Source organism: Amborella trichopoda, chromosome 2 (assembly GCF_054954075.1).
Source record: "Amborella trichopoda isolate Santa Cruz 75 chromosome 2, AtrichopodaSantaCruz75HAP2 v2.0, whole genome shotgun sequence".
In the NCBI taxonomy this organism is placed as follows: Eukaryota; Viridiplantae; Streptophyta; class Magnoliopsida; order Amborellales; family Amborellaceae; genus Amborella; species Amborella trichopoda.
The window spans coordinates 49,078,382-49,096,889 of NC_142337.1; positions in this window are offsets into that span (position 1 = coordinate 49,078,382).

The window sequence follows — 18,508 nt, forward strand, 5'->3', positions numbered from 1 at the left end:
AGACAAAGTCTATCGAATGCAAGCTTGATAACAATAGGAGTAAAAATGATAAAGTAGTTAAGATTGACGGTCAATTCAAAAAAGAGTGCACTTTGATCTCTGTAGTCGATAATTCAGAAGAATGGAGAAATTGAGAAAGATATCACACATAAAATTAGAGCTAGATAGTTGAAGTGGAGATGTACAACCAGAGTTTTAGGTGATCGCCGCACACCAATAAATCTGAAGGCTGAAGGAAAAGTTCAATATGACAACTTTGAAATTAGCTTTGCTTTGTGGGATAGATTGTTGGGTGGTCAAGAAATAACATACCTACAAGATGAGTGTAACTGAGATGAGGATCTTGATATGGATGAGTAGCAAGACAGTATGGGATGAAATTCAAAATGAATACATTCAAGAGAATTTAGTTGTGGCTCCTATAGGCGATAAGATAAGAGAATGTAGACTTAGGTGGGCTGGACATGTGCAACGTAGATGGAGGTGTGAGTTGGTTCTAGTAGAAGTTTGAAAAAGGGCAAGGGGTAGGTCCATAGGAATAATTGGAAATAGTAAGAAAATATATGTGGACATATGACCTCTCTGAGAAATGACCCTTAATACAATAGAATAATGGACTACAATTCAAATAGTCGACCCTAAATAGTTGGACAAAAGTTATGATGATGATGATGATATAGACTGTGTTAGAGTTTTTTTTTTTTTCTATTTTTTTGGGAGGATGATCGCAATGGTTAAGAGATTAGATCCCCAAACTTTGGGAAGCTGTAGATGGTATTGGATTGGGTTTTACCCAAATGAGTGAAAAGCATATTACTAAAACAAGATAAAACTAGTTAGAGTCATAAAAAATAAGGCTAAGGCTTCAAGAGATTTCCTGGTCATGCTGAGTCTCAAGTCAATATAAATAGCTTGATTGGTTAAAGTATTACATCACGATAACTTTCACTACGGTATTTTACTGAAATGGTTTTCTATGTCTTCTACCTAGATCAACTCTTTTATTTCACTCGATACATCACATTGCAAAATGTTATAAACATTATATACTCTCTTCATTGGCAAGTATGACCATATACATGTATTTAGGCTTTGTGGCATAATACTAAATATACAAATGTGCTATATCACATGATCCTTAAGGGTTATATCTTTTACCTTGTCCAACTGTTTTTATTTCTAGTATATCACATTGTAAAAGGGTATTCTAGAGATACACATTCCATTCATAGACAAATATAACTACTTTTACTTTTTAATTCACTTAGTACATCACATTGCAAAATGGTAGTCTCGACATATACATTCCATTCATAGATAAATATAAGAGTTTTCAACTAGGTTATGTGACATATTGTAAATGTTCATTGCAAATGTGTTTTCTCACATAATCCTCACAGAAGCAAAAGCCCCATTCTTTCATACTTAATAAATAATATGAATAAGATAGTACAGTGAGGAGTCAAATGCATGGGAAACCAATACCCCATGTGATAAGGAAGCGAGAAAGAGGGAGATGAAAATGGTCATATGGAAGAGAAAGAGAACGGGAGAGAGTAGAGACTAATTTATCCAAATGTTGCTCTAGCAATTCCAGATTGTATAACATGCACTTGCACTCCCCTTATATGCTATGCTTTTTCAACTCGACAAACATCTTTAGTTTAACCACAGAGCATGCTTGGTGTGCGATACTAACATTTTTTACCCCCATGGCCCTAACAAGTTTGGCAAGACTCATGTTACTTCCTCTATCAAATGGTCGTAACTCATGTGTTTGGCGTCGTAAAACGCATGAAATATCTCATTAATCACATTGAGAAATTTAGGCAATGTATCATTTATGACACTTCTATAACTCAATAACAAGTTTGGCAAAACTCATGTTACTTCCTCCATCAAATGGCCATAACTCATGTGCTTGGCGTCGTAAAACACAAGAAATATCTCATGGCCTTAAGTTATGCGCTTGGCGTCATCAAGCACATGAAATATCTCATTAACCACATTGAGAAATTTCAAAAATATAGCATTTAGGGGACTCCTATATCTCAAAAGCCTAATGGTGTAGGATATCAAAATTTGCCAAGCAGTTTGTTGGCCATCTTCATTTGTTGGTAGGCGCACCATCGAATCATAAAATAAAATAATACCATACTTGTTTGTTGGTAGGCGCTACGAATCATCAAAAAGAGTAAGACCCACTTGAATGAGCTTCAGTCGATCTGCATTGACTTTAATGGTGTTGTAGTACATCCTTGATGGGGCTGAATACTTGTAATTGTGTAAGAAACCAAGGAATTATGTATAGAGTGCAATACAATGGAACTTGCGTCCTATAGCAATGGCCATGGAAAACTCTGCTCTCCCATACATTTCTAATATCTATATTAGCCATGTCTTGTAAAAAAACAGAGAACATCGTAAATAAATATAGCCACTCTCCCTTGCATTTGGAATAAGGATAAGTAAAAAGATGGATGCCAAATTATGAAGAAGAATACATAAAACATAGATAGTTATTTATCCACTCTTCCTTGCATTTGGAGCAAGAATAAGTAAAAAGATGGATGCCAAATTATGAAAAAAAATACATAGCACATAGACATGGTATCAAGGTGAACGTATAAAGAAAGAGAGATAAATGCGCCAAAAAACTGCCCATAAGAAAATTAAATAAACATTGTATCAAGGTGAATGTATAAAGAAAGAGAGAAATGCGCAAAAAACCTGTGTATAAGAAAATTAAGGGAAAAAATACTTTGAGAAGAGGAGATATACTGATAATTTAAATGTGGTTTATAATTCTAATCGTATTTCCCTCGAGCTTATCTCTAATAATTTACACCATCAAGCAAGATAGAATTTCTTATTATGAATATTTTCATCAAAATAGTAAATTCTAAGTAGCATAAGGCTTTAAACGCATTGGTAACTTAGGTAAGTAATAGGGAAACACATATAAATATACCCCCTTGAAAGAAACCACGAGATATCATTTTACTCTTCACTAGCTCATTGTTCTTCTAAAGCCATAGCTTGAGCATTACTCATAAAAAGAAAAAGGTTAAAGAAAACCTTTTCCATCTTATGAAAGATTGATGGACTAATCCCATGGCTAATGAGAGAATGAAAATGAAGATGACCGCTCCATCCATTCCATAGTATAATAACCTTTTCCTTTATTATTTGAATAAATATAAGAGGTTAAAATGCATTTTCATTTTTGTTTCAAAGATTTTGGGAATGTCTAGTTATGCATTTTTTGGTTAGTCATTTAGAAGATGAGGGAGAGCATCCATTCCATAGTATAATGACATTTTCCTTAGTTATTTGAATAAATCTAAGAGGTTAAAATGCATTTTCAATTTTGTTTGAATGATTTTGGGAATGTCTAGTTATGCATTTTCTGGTTAGTCATTTAGAATATGAGAGAGAAAGAGATTCACTAAATGGATCGTCTAGATCTATTGTATGAGGTGACTCATTTTGACAATATCTAGGCACAAATATAATTTTATTTATTTTTAAATTGATTATTGAGATGAAGAGAATGTGCATGAAAAAATGAGGTCGTACAAATGCCACAAACATATTTTTCTAGAAATATGGTTTCATTATATTGCAATGACATACACACATACACACACACACATATAGAAAAGATATTGTTAGCCCACTAGTTGATGCAATACTATAAGTCCAATGGTCCTTATTGCATCGGGGCCAATATAATGGTCACGAACGTATTTTGCATTTAAATTTTTATTTTTATTTTTTTTCAATTCTTCATCACTTGAAATTTTTAGCATCCACTCTTTTCATCAAGGTACACCTAATAAATATTTGAAATTTTTTCCTAAAAAACTAGATTAACCAAAATACTTCTATAAGTTTTAGAGGTATTAGTTTACTTTTTACAAATTATTTTTTAATATTGTTATTAGATTCGTCTATTTTTCAAGAGTAGATGCTCAAATTTTCATATAAAATGGATTTGTAAAAAACATAAAATAAAATAAAATGAAAATTCAAAATGGTATCATGACCATTGGATCGACCCGCATGGGAATAGTTATGTCCACCGTCTCATAAAAATATTGCCCTTTCCTTAAAAGGCTATGACTTTGAAAATAAAAAATAAAAATAAAAATCAATTAAAAAGAAACTAAACCATAAAGACTACTAAAGTCTAAAAATGATAAAAAGAAATATTGAGAAATTTACAAATTTCTCATGAGAGATGGAGAATAAAATTTTATATATATCTTATGATTTTATTTCAAAAATTCCCATAAAAAATAGATGGTCTTGATTTGTAATAGTTGCAAATGGACAAATTGTTAAATACTTTATCTCTAACAGACATTTTGATAATTATCTTGAAAATATGATATGGAATTTACAAAATATTATTTATAACTGAAAATAATACAGAAAATTCAATTGGTGTGAAAAAAACTCCCCATCTCACCCATGAGTATTTTCCCATGTATCAAATGTGATCTAAATATAATAAAGAGAAGTGTTGACAAGCGTATATTGTCACTCACAAGCACACACTTTGCATGTGCATTAAATACATTAAGCATTGAAAAAACCTCCTCATCTAATCACATGAGGGAGTTTTTCATGTGAAAATAGTTTCACATGAGTATTTTCACATGTACCAAACATGTCCTAGACATAATAAAAGAGGTGTCAACAAGCGTATGTTGGCACTCACAAGCACAAATTTTTGCATGTGCATTAAATACTTTAAGCATAAAAAATATATATATAAAACCAATCCAAATTAGAATTACAAACATCAATAAATAAATATATTTGGAGCATAATGATTAATGGAATTCATGAGACATAAAATTAATCCTTTAGAACAGTCGAGCACCAAAATATAATTGCATTATTAAAAAAAGGAAAATAATGATAAATCAAACCATCATAAAATTATGTAATGCAAGATTTAAAAAAAAAACAACATTGTTGATTTCTCTATAGTTAATTCTAAATTCACTTAGACAATTGGAAAAAAGAATTTAAATGAAACAATTACACCATAATATGAGAATAAAAAAGAATTACACTAACATAATCATCAGAATAGGTTAATAAAAAAATTACCTAATTTAATGTATCTCTTCAGTCTACTCCAATGCCCCAACATTTATCTTCCAAGGTACGAAAATCATTCTAGTTTACTAACCAAAATTTGTATAGAGAGATGCCTAAAAATCCTTTATAATAAAAAAATAATAAAAACGAGACTTATCACAACAGATGCATATTATTCTATACTCTTATCATGGCTAGTTAGTCATGTGGTTCACAATAATACTTTGTTTCATACCTCAAACTTAGAGACCTGTTAATTTTTAAACTTTTTGAATGGTCTTTGACTGACCTTTTTACAAGTGTTATGGGGAGCACTTGTATCAAGTTTGACTAAATACTTAAGTATGATACACAAACTCATAAAAATAAGAAAAACTAATGAAAATATACATGCAGGAAGATCTATTCAATATCTCACTCATATCTTTTGATTTAATTTAAAAAATCTCATCCAAGATCAAATAAACATGTTTTAAAATTGGAAAAATTACACATGGACACACAATAAACTCGAAAATATAGAATCTAAAATTTGAAATGACCAAAATACCACTAAAAAAGGTAGGGGTAATTTGGTCATTTCAAACTGTTGAAAATATTATTGTTATATGTTGTACGATTGTATTACGTATAATTTCATGCTGATCTTCTTTATTGAAAAAACATTGAAATTTAAATGGGCTACTTTTTCGTAGCTTTTTCAATGCTACATTATTAACCTATAGTTGAAGGATGGATAGGTTAGAGAGGTAAGAGAATTTTTTTAAAAACAATTATAGAAAGAGATATGTACAGATTAAGAGATCTATTAAGCCACGGTTATGGGTTGGAAATATGTTGCAAGAATAAAATGGGACCCCATTAATAGATAAAATGTAGGGTAACTCACCTTTAAAAAGATGTAGTTTAGGGTAATCTGTTGATAATAGGATTATCATCTTTCTTACGATTCTTAGGCCAGGGATTTTAACAGAAAAATATAGCACATTTTGAGGTTTGAAAAATTATGGAAAGAGATATAGAGATTGAGAGGGAATTGGATTCTCTTCTTAGATTTCTTAGGTTAGAGAGAAGTGAAAAAGTTGGCATGTCTTAGTTTTTTGAAAACTAGGGGAAGAGATATGTAAATATTGAGATATTTGGTGAGAGAGAAAAAAAAGTAGTTTAAGGCAATATGTAAGGCACAAGTATGATAATCTTCCGTAGGATTTCTTAGGCTAGTGAGATTAACGAAAGATATAGCACGTTTTATGTTGATGAGAAATTATAGAAATAGATATGTAGATTTTTTATAGAAATAGATAGGATAATTATCGCAAATATACTTTAATTTAGCTTAATTGGAAAAAAAAAAAAACCCAAAACTTTTGTAAATCTCGTCTACACATTTTTTTCCTCATTTTTCGGTTTTTTGAACCAAAATGATCTTCACGTAGTTGTACTACTGTAGTACATATCGCATTTCATGCGGTATTTAAAATACTGTAATAGCTTGAAGTAATATTATGGCACTTTAAGTATCGTAAAACTTTGGTCCTGTTATACAGTATTTTTGTTACTGTAAAAAGTGGACTTTTTATTACGGCACTCGAAATGCCGTAATACTATCGACTGTTATTAACCCTAACCAGAGACCAGTTCCACATTTACGGTTCTGTTTCTAGGCTTTTTATTACCATAAAAATTAGCCTTTTTGTTTCTACGCTTGTCAAAAATAATTCGTCCTGGTCATCAACACTTAAGTGGATCAACCACTCACTTAAGTGGATCAACCACTATTTTGCTGGTAATACTAGTATATTAATGTTTTGATAGTTTTTTTAAAAGTGGAAATGGTCTAAAATGGTAGAAACAGAACAGTAAAGGTGGAAATGGTCACCGGTTAGGGTTAATAAGAGTCGATAGTATTACGGCATTTCGAGTGTTGTAATAAAAAGTCTATTTTTTACGGTAATAAAAATATCGTATAACATGACCAGAGTTTTACGGTACTTAAAGTACCGTAATATTACTTCAAGTTACAATAGTATTTTAAATATCGCATTTCATGCGGTATTTAAAATACTGTAATAGCTTGAAGTAATATTATGGCACTTTAAGTATCGTAAAACTTTGGTCCTGTTATACAGTATTTTTGTTACTGTAAAAAGTAGACTTTTTATTACGGCACTCGAAATGCCGTAATACTATCGACTGTTATTAACCCTAACCAGAGACCAGTTCCACATTTACGGTTCTGTTTCTAGGCTTTTTATTACCATAAAAATTAGCCTTTTTGTTTCTACGCTTGTCAAAAATAATTCGTCCTGGTCATCAACACTTAAGTGGATCAACCACTCACTTAAGTGGATCAACCACTATTTTGCTGGTAATACTAGTATATTAATGTTTTGATAGTTTTTTTAAAAGTGGAAATGGTCTAAAATGGTAGAAACAGAACAGTAAAGGTGGAAATGGTCACCGGTTAGGGTTAATAAGAGTCGATAGTATTACGGCATTTCGAGTGTTGTAATAGAAAGTCTATTTTTTACGGTAATAAAAATATCGTATAACATGACCAGAGTTTTACGGTACTTAAAGTACCGTAATAATACTTCAAGTTACAATAGTATTTTAAATATCGCATTTCATGCGGTATTTAAAATACTGTAATAGATTGAAGTAATATTATGGCACTTTAAGTATCGTAAAACTTTGGTCCTGTTATACAGTATTTTTGTTACTGTAAAAAGTAGACTTTTTATTACGGCACTCGAAATGCCGTAATACTATCGACTGTTATTAACCCTAACCAGAGACCAGTTCCACATTTACGGTTCTGTTTCTAGGCTTTTTATTACCATAAAAATTAGCCTTTTTGTTTCTACGCTTGTCAAAAATAATTCGTCCTGGTCATCAACACTTAAGTGGATCAACCACTCACTTAAGTGGATCAACCACTATTTTGCTGGTAATACTAGTATATTAATGTTTTGATAGTTTTTTTAAAAGTGGAAATGGTCTAAAATGGTAGAAACAGAACAGTAAAGGTGGAAATGGTCACTGGTTAGGGTTAATAAGAGTCGATAGTATTACGGCATTTCGAGTGTTGTAATAGAAAGTCTATTTTTTACGGTAATAAAAATATCGTATAACATGACCAGAGTTTTACGGTACTTAAAGTACCGTAATATTACTTCAAGTTACAATAGTATTTTAAATACCGTATAAAATGTGATATGTACTACGGTAGTATGACTATCGTGAAGGTTATTTTGGTTTAAAAAAAACCGAAGAAAATGGTGTAGACGAGGTTTACGAAAGTTTAAGGTTTCTTCCAATTAAGCTAAAAATAAGGTGTACTTGAGATAATTACCCAAATAGATATGTAGCGATTGAGAAATTTTATAAGAGATATATAGAAAAAAATTAAGGTTTATAGAAGATTGAACTTTGAAAATGTCCAATAGTCTTCTAAAGAAGAACAAAACCTCCATACCTACATGGGGACAAAACAATAGAAAGTAAAATACATCTAAATCTTCCAAGGGAAATAATACATTGAATGCTTCGTGTAGTTAATGCCACACCCCAAATGTTGATAATGTTATATTTCTTCTAATAACAAAAATACCCCTATTAAAAAGATGCAAATGTAGAAAACAAGATATATACTATTTTTTAATTAAGGTATTTTTTATCATTATGAGAAGTGTGACATCATCCACCTACCAACTATGCCATGTTGGAAAGAGGCTATAGATACAAAAATAAGTGCCTGTTGAAAAATGACAATTTGGATCTTGTACTAAGCCTTCATCACACATCTATTATTAGAAATAAATCGATTTTTTCTATGAAGCCCAAATCTAATGAAGGAATTGAGTGAGATATAAAACACGACTAGTTGCTCAAGGTTACAAACATGAATATGACATAAACTACGATAAAACATGTGCTCCTGTTGCTAAAAAGACCACTGTACATTATAGTAATTGCCCTCTCAGCTATTCGTTAGTGGACTATCGCTCGGATGTGAAGAAAGAATTTCTTCTTGGACATTCGAAAGAGACACTATATATGAGACCTTCTCTTAGGTTTTGCCATGACAAGTCTATGGTATGTCATTTGAAAAAATCCTCGTATGGTTTAGAACAAGCTCCAAGAGCTTGGTTTGAATGATTTCGACAGGTCATTCTGAATGCTGAATTGAAATAAAATACTCATGGCTATTCACTATTTTACCCACTATTGTTCTTCAAGGATAACAATTATTCTCCTATATGTTGTGATTTCTCATCATAGGAGACAACCTTGACAATATATAACACTTGAAAGAGCTTCTTAGTCACTCATTTAAAATGAAAGATTTTGATTCGTTGACTTACTTTCTTGGCCTAGAAATTCATTATTCCCCCAATGGATATATAATTAACCAAAAAAAGTACACCAATGATTTGATCAAACTGGCCAATCTATCTGATGATAAATAGGTGGATACACTAATGGAAGTGAATGTAAAATATATGAAATATGATGGGGATACATTTCCATATCCCACTCTTTATAGACAACTGGTTGACAGTTTACTTTATCTCACCATGACATGTCTTGATATATCTCATGCAATAGAGATCGTCAACCAATTTGTTGCAGAACCCCATCGCATCCACCTCTCAGTTGTCCATCATATCGTTCGTTATCTACGTGTTACATGCTATAGATGCCTATTCTTCTCTTATGCCTCTCCTATCCAGTTATGAGCCTATGTCGCTGCGAATTGGGCAGGTTGCCCAGATACACGATGCTCAGCTATTGGATGGTGTATATTTATTGGAGACCCTCTCATATCCTGAAAATGTAAGAAAAAATAAACTGTGTCAAAATCTTCTGCAGAAGCAGAAACCGAGCAATGCCTTCAGCTAGTAGTGAAATTACTTGGTTGAAAGGTCTTTTACATGATCTCAATATTCTTCATTGATGGTGTACGCCATTGTATGCTAATAATATGAGTGTCATAAGCATTACTTTCAATCCAGTGTTTCATGACCGCACAAAGTATATAGAAGTTGATTGTCATTTTATTCGTGAAAAATTCCTTGCAAAAAAAGTTACACTCCCACATATTGCCTCACAATAACAACTTGCAGGTATTTTTACCAAGGCAATGACTCGTGCTTGTCAGGACTATCTTATTGATAAACTGATGTTGTTCAATCAACCTCAGTCTGAGGGGGAGTGTAGAGATTGAAAATGTTGTATTTTATTTGTTATATCTAAAAAGTGTATATTTTATAGGAAGTTACTCGTTATAGTTTTTTTGTTTGACAAATAGGAAGTTACTCATTATAGTTTATCTTGTTGTGCAAGTTATCTCCGGTTGTATTATAATATACATGCTGATAATAGCCAATACACAAGTTTTTCCTCTGTTTCTTTGTGTGTTTGACAGCATCAACAAAAAAATTTATCATAAACACATGGATAATGGACCAAAATTTATTATATATGGATAATTCAACACAAAATATACCATGCACATGGATAATCCATAGGGGCTACAATGCCCACGCCATATTAGGATCGGATCAAGACAGAGAAAAAATTGGTGTTTTACCCTCTACAATGTTAGCAAGAGCCCTTTGCCTACGGGAATACTTAAGAAAATCTAGAAAATGAACAGAACACCCAAAACCCAGTTTTTACAACTCACTTGTATCACAGTTTAGTATTTTATAACTCTCAAACAAAAGATAGATATATTTTTTCATTTTCTTTGAAAATAAACAACCACATTTAAACCACTATTTCTAAAGAAAAAACCAACGCATTATTTCACATACCTGATTTTGAGTTTGTTCTTTTATTGACTTATTTACTTTTAATTTGTTTATCAGTACATAAAAACCAGAAATTGTGGACTCCAAAAACTATATTTTGAAAATAGATTTAATATAAGAAAGAAACCTAATAGGGCATAACTGCATACGAAGAATATTTTGTAAATTTATGACAAGTAAAAAAGCACTTACAAAAGCTCAAAGCCATTAGATGCCCTGCATTTTGCAATGGGTTATAAACCCAAACGAAGAGAAATGTTCAATTGCCAAAAAAAAATAAATCCAAATATTCATACTCAAAGATAATAAACACAATATAGAGTGAACGAAAATCTAAATTCATACAAAAATTCTTTTGGTCGTTGGAGTCATAAACCCAAAAGAAGAGATTGCTCAAGACAAAAAAAAACCCAAATATTAATATTAAAAAAAAATAGACACAATCTAGAGAAAATGAAAATCCAAGTTCATACGCAAATTCCTTTGGTGGTTGGAGTTAGTTTTCCATGAGAGAGATAGAGAGTAAAGCAAATCTAGTGGGAGAACTTGGAGAGGGTGAATGGTGATGGCAAAACAAAGCAAATTTTGAGGGAGAGTTTATAGAAAGGGAGAGGCGATAGAAATATGGAGAGAGAGAGGAAGATAGAAAATAGAGAGATGAGAGAGAGAGGAGTACCTTGTGGGTTGAGCTTGGGTTTTAAAGGTACAAAGGCAAGGTTGGGTACAGGTATCAATAATCCTATTCCCGTGCCAAAAAATAGCATGATTTTTTTGTGTTTTTTGGCATCCAAATTTTTATTTTTTATTTTTGGCTCCAAAAAATGAAATTTTTGAAAAAAACTATTTTGCCTTTTAGTGTTAATAGATACAAATTCTTGATGAGGATATTTTAAGTCATTTTGATTTCACACCCCATTCTAAATGTCACCAATGGATTTATAAGGGTGTTAACCATAGAATAACTATACATATATATATATATATATATATATATATATATATATATATAAAGAAAGAGAGAGAGAGAGAGAGAGAAAATGGGATTAGCCCACTAATTTATATGAACATATGAACCCAACGGTCCAAATTGAATCTAGGCCGATCTGACAATCACGGATGTTTGGTAGCGCTTGAATTTTATTTTTTTAATATACAGATCCTAATCACTTTAGGTGTGTTTTCTTCTCATCAAGGTGCACCTAATAAAAATATATAAAAAAAATTATTCGTGAAAAATAAAATGATCAAAATACACCTTAAAACGTTTTAGGGGTATTTTGGTCAATTTATTTCATGTAAAATAATTTTTTGATATTTTTTGAAGATTCACCTATTTTTATAAACACATGCCTAAAATTTCAAGTGATTTAGATTTGTATAAAAAAAACTAAAATTCAAACACTACTGGACATCGTGATCGTCAGATCGGCTCATAATCAATTTGGGACGTTGGGCTCATATGAGCTAGTGGGCTAATATCAACATATATATATATATATATATATATATATATATATAGTAATGATCCTATGATACCCTCTCACACCCATGTGTGTAGGACCCCAAAGGATCACCATTAAATTTGGCATAGATCTCTAAAAAAGTTATCACATGGATGTGGGATTTGACTTTTCTAGAGATCTGTTCTAAATTTAATGATGTTCCTTTAAGGTCCTATACACATGGGTGTGAGAGGGTCTCATAGGATCATTACTCATATATATATATAAAAGATCAAATCCTAAAAACAAGGTTTTTTAGATCCAAAATCTTAGAGTCATGCTTCAAGAAGGCAAGATAAGGCATCAAAAGGTATAAATCATACTGTGGTATTAATACGGGCCCAACTCCGGGTTTCTCTGATATACAATCTCTTTCCCTATGTATTATTTTTTCATTTATTTTTCTATTTTATTTTATTTTTTAGATTTTTTTATTATTCATTTTAGTCAAATCCTAGGAAGCTTTTAAGGTCTAATATACGAATTTGGAGCTGGTGCTGTTGGTGGATTCAGAAAAGGACCGAATCTGTATAAATTTGCAATGTTTTTGAGCCTATGATTTGAACGACCCCACTCTCTCTATTAATCTCTAAAATTAATCTGTTCGGCATGAGATTTGAGTTGATCTCGTTATGAGAACGGCACAAATCTGAGTATAAACAAGAGAGAAAAAGAATAATGAGAGTGCAAAAAGAAGTTCATCATGCTTGAGTCTATGTAGAAGTTCATGTTTGTGCCTCAAATTTACACTGTTTTTCTCTACACTTTTCGACACCAATATAATCCATCACTCTGTGGATGATAATTTCAGATTTCATCGGACTCACAAAATTGTGTGATTTTGCATGCAGTTGTACGCCTACTTGAATTATTAAAGGGATTGTATACTAACTATTTACCATTAGTGTTCATAATCATCATTGGCAATCATTTGTGATTTGCTTGCCCCTACCTCGTTTAAACTTAGTTTAGAGCATAAATTAAAAAGAAGTTCGACAAATTACAACTATGAAAAATTGGCTTGCAAGGCCTTTTACAATGGATCTCTTATTGCTCCACTAGAATTGGTCAACAGCATTTAGAGTTCAAAAAAACGAAAAGAAAAAGAATTGGTCAAAAGACTTTAGTACTTTTAAAAATATTTTCAAAACATTGGCTTGAATACTGAAACATGTAATACTATGCAAGATGAATGTGATTAGCAAAATGGAATGAAGATGTAGCTGACTTACTCGAGTTTGACCCATAGGCTAAGTATTTGGAGCTTGGCCTAGATTAGATTGGTGAATTGCAAATCAGCCTCACTTTAATATTAAGACTGCTTGTATGAAGTTGATTCTAACCAGAGTTTGAAATCTTGAATAAAACCAATGAAAGATTGTAGGTATTGGAGGATTTAGAACCTAAAGTAATCTAAGGTTGCTCTAGAATTTACTAGGTCAGTATTAAATGTGGTTTAGCTTGCTCAAAGTTTTGGAACGAATTATATTAGGGTTCTTGAATAATTGGGGCATTCTAGGGTTCTTAATTTCAGAATTGAGATTATGGTTTCTGGGGTTCAATAGCATGAGGTGGGATTGAGGAGATTCTACGGTCTTGAAGCCTAAAAATGTCCAAAAGTCAACCCAAAATCAAACTAAATAGGGGTATTTATAGTTAAAGGGCTTCTAACTTCCCACTCTTTAAGTGATAGATTCAATCTGAGCCCTCGATCTTATTAAGTCAAGCACAATTCGAAATGTATCATGAGGGAAGGGCAAGCCGAACAGGTCACATGTTTCTTTGTTGAGGCCTTTTTGACCTCTTTGAGCTGTTTGGTTGGAGGGTTCTGTTATACCAGTCCACTGCCTAAATAAGGAAGGCTTTTAAGGTGGGGTTAGGCATATACAACAAGTTCGAATTGAGCATATTCGGTTTCTAAGGTGGGTTTTTTCCTTTTTTTCAATTATTTTTTTATTTTTTAATTTATTTTGGTGACAAATTTCCCGTCTTTTACCAAAGTTAAAAAGTCTAATCAAAGACTTATTGTATACTTTGTCATTATAAATGGTGTTAAGAAAATGTTACTCCAATTATCAAACGGTACCACCCAAAATGTGCCCTAAAAATACGTTGTTTCTATTCAACTCTCTATTTCATTTCTTTTGAGGGTTCATACACTATGTTAGTATGAATTTCATGTAAATTGTTTGGAACTTCCATCCGCACCTTGTTAGGACCTCCCAATTGACCCTTTTTGAATTCGAGAAAAATATATAATAAGATCGTTTATTATTGATACAACAAGGTTGCAATAGTCCTTATTAAATCAAGCAGATAAGGATGTGTTAGTTTGTGTGTGAGGTTCAGAACATATTTTTTCGAACTTTGTGATACAACCCTACCCAATTGATAAATTAGTCCTCAATTATTAAATTAAGCAGTGAAGGATGTGCCATTTTGTGCTCAAATTTGTTTAAACAAAAATTCTCAAACTTTCTAATACAAACCTAGCTGTTTGATTTTACATATGACGCTTCGGAGTGATTGTAACCCTCCATACCAATAGTAAGTAGTCTACAATGGCAAGCTTAATTGAATGCGTTTATGTACTATCCAATAGTATTGGCCAACATAGCAGATAATAATAGGATTTAGACTTGCCAATTATTGTTTGTTCTTAAATGATGGATTTATAATGAATATTTTGAGTGATACTAAACGGATTTTAACATAATTATAACTACTATAGAATCATTTAAAATTGTGTAACATGATATACCAACCAATGTAGAGACCGATATCTTTTAAACTACATCGATATCTGACATATCATGCACCATTGACCAGTACCCATGTTAGTCGCCATCTTTTTCTACAGGGAAAAAGTTTTTATAAGGTCTCAGAGAAGTAAGGTGCATCTCAAAATCTAGTGTTTTGAAGTAGAAAAACTCTCCAATTAATCATCTTGTCTTTGGATTATATGAATATAAAAAACCAAAAAGAATTTTTAGTCCTAAAAATTAATAGATCTTGTAACAAGTTATCTGGACCGTCTATTTTTAAGATCTTTATGTGTTTCTAGACTAACTCGTTCTTTGCTATTTATAAAAAATTAAATATCATTATTAATAAGGTTTATAATACCATAACTACATTTTCCGGCAAAATTTAGTAGTACGCTTTGCTTGTATAGAGCTGAGACCTTATGCAAACCTCACCCTTTCTTTAGTTTTAACATATTTATTGAACATAACCTTTTGTTCATACCAAAAAATTATTTACATGGTATATTATATTTGTGAAGAAAACGAAAATTTTATCAAGTAACCCATAAGAGATCAACTATTTAACATTACCCAATTACAACTATTCCAACTCATGATAATGTTTATTTTGATGGATAGTTTGAAATTATATCAAAAGATGGGTGATTTGGTTCAAGTGGAAAGTCCAAAAAACGCATGAGAAAGACATAAAAAAAGCATGGATAAAGGTAGTGAAAAGAGATATGTGACTTATGTCTAACTAAGAGTATGATATTTGATAGAGCAAAATGATAGAATAGGATTTGTGTAGCCGACGACATATAGTTGGAATAAAACTATACGATCATGATGAAATAAAAAAACATAAGTAGAATGTTAAGTAGTTGATCTGTCGTGGGCATATGAATGAACTTTCAAAAGCATATGATATTATGGAACCCATTTTTCAATGGGTACCTAGAAATCAAAACGGCTAACCATCAAAACATTGTTACTAACAACCTACGTTTGGGATTCGAATTAAAAATGTCTATATTGACCAGTCATACTGGCAAACCATAACAAATCCAGTGTACTTCACATAAAATTCTAATACTAGCAAACCTCTACATTGGCCGCCCTATACCATCAAATATCTAGATTGGCCTGTCTATATTAAAGTTACCAAGTACGAATTTATCAAAAATTCTCTGATTTTCTCGAAAGATAGTAAAATGATTGCTTTTTTTTTTTAATGAAACTGATATAAATTCCTTCTTTATCTTTTTTTCAAAAAAAGCATTTTCCCCTGTAAATTTTCTCTTTATTAATTTAATATCCTTCAATTTTGGTTTAGAGATGCACACAATTAAAGTGAAAGTAAAATTAAGAATCCAGATTTAGCAAAAATTTTCATAAAAAATTTTCACGCAATGTATTATCAAAAAAATAATTTGTTAAAACTACCATATACCTCAAAATAATAGTTGGCATTAGAGGAAAAGTAACCCAATGAAAAAAAAAATTTCCTCTAAACACATAGTGTCATTATAAAGCCCAAGAGAGAGAGATTAAGTGACAACTAAAGATTTAGGCAGCTAGAAATTCAAGTGAGCTTCAAATATTTGGATTTGTTTAACCATTTTGTTACTTTTTTTTTGTATATAGAAATTTGATTTATTTCACCCATTATTTTTGTTTTAATTTCATCAGTGTATATAATATAACAATTTGAAAATACTACTATTTTATACTTTTGGATTTTTTTGTTTTAGTTAACTTCAATCCTATTATGAAAGTATTTTTTGGTTTTTTCTCATCCAATAATTGTCCTTGGATCCCTTTCTTGTCATTTTTCTAATATAGTTATTATGTTTATTATTTTTGTTGTTGTTGTTGTTATTGTATTATATGCTTCCAATATATCTATCATGTGTTTTATGCTGTGACTACATAATAAGCATTGTTGTTCTATTTATTGGAAGTTTAGATAAAAATTTGTCTAGTGTGACTCTAATAGTATTAGGTAAGACATAAAAATTAGACTTCAATGGTTTTAATGCATCCTATAATAACTGCAACTCATAATCTTATATTGTGTTATTTTTATATATTTGATTTTTTCACTCTTGTTATTTTGAGTTAATCCAAAATATTAACGATTATCTAACTTAACTAGGCGATCCATATTTTTGACACGATTGTTTACCAGACTTTTTGGAGCAAATTTATTACTAATCTTTTGGTTTGCTAATATATTATTATTACCGGACTTGTTAATTATGGTCCATACTAGGAAAGCACCTAGCAAGAATCTAAGCAAGTAATATTATATAGAACAAAGTTTTATCCAAATACCTACGAGAACTTAACTATTTAACAACTCTACTAATTTTTTTTGATTTATTTTCAAAATACCCCCCAAAAAAACATTATTATGACTTAGAATAGTTACAAATAAGTAAGGACCTGGTATTCAATGCGGCCAAGCCCCCATATGTAAAAATGTGGGCCTATTAATAAATATATTTTTGAGATGGACTTTTAGACTTAATTTTTAGGACATGTAATCTTTACCATGGAGATCATGAATATGAAAAAATAAGTAAATGTTAAATAACTAGAAATAATAATTCTAGTAAGAAAACATTTGGACTGTTAGATTCCATTGTTTTTAGATGGAACAATTACTTGTATCAATCTTTAAGATGAAATCTTTACACTTCTTGCATAGCATATGTAGTCATGCGGTCCAATTCGCATGAATAAATTTTCCAATAAGTAAAGTGTTAAATGGTTGAAGCCATTTTGAGAAGTTTATCTATACTAGCTGCCATCTAATGATCCAATAGGAGTGGCAATCAAGTCAGTCTGGCAGGTCAACATGATCGGGTCCAAATTTAAGACACGGTGGACCGGGTTTGAGTCCAAAAACTTGGACTGAAGTCTAATTTGGGTTGGGTCTAGGTCTAGGTCAACCCAATCCGAACATATGCACACACACACACACATACACACACACGCACATACACACACACACACACACACACATATATATATATATATATATATATATATGATGTAATTTTTTTTTTTTTTGAAATAATACAATATTGTGATAAGTTTTTCATTTATGATATGTGTGTGTATATATTGTTGAAGGGAAAGTATAGAATGACATGTTTTATCTTTCGATACAAGGTGGATTACAATAATCATGGCTATTGGATGTGAAACTAAGTGGCTGCAATTACTCTATTGACCAAGCTCAAACTTAAATTTTTTCGAACTTTGTAACACATCTAAGCTATCAAAATTCACATCAAATGGTTGTAAAGGATTGTGC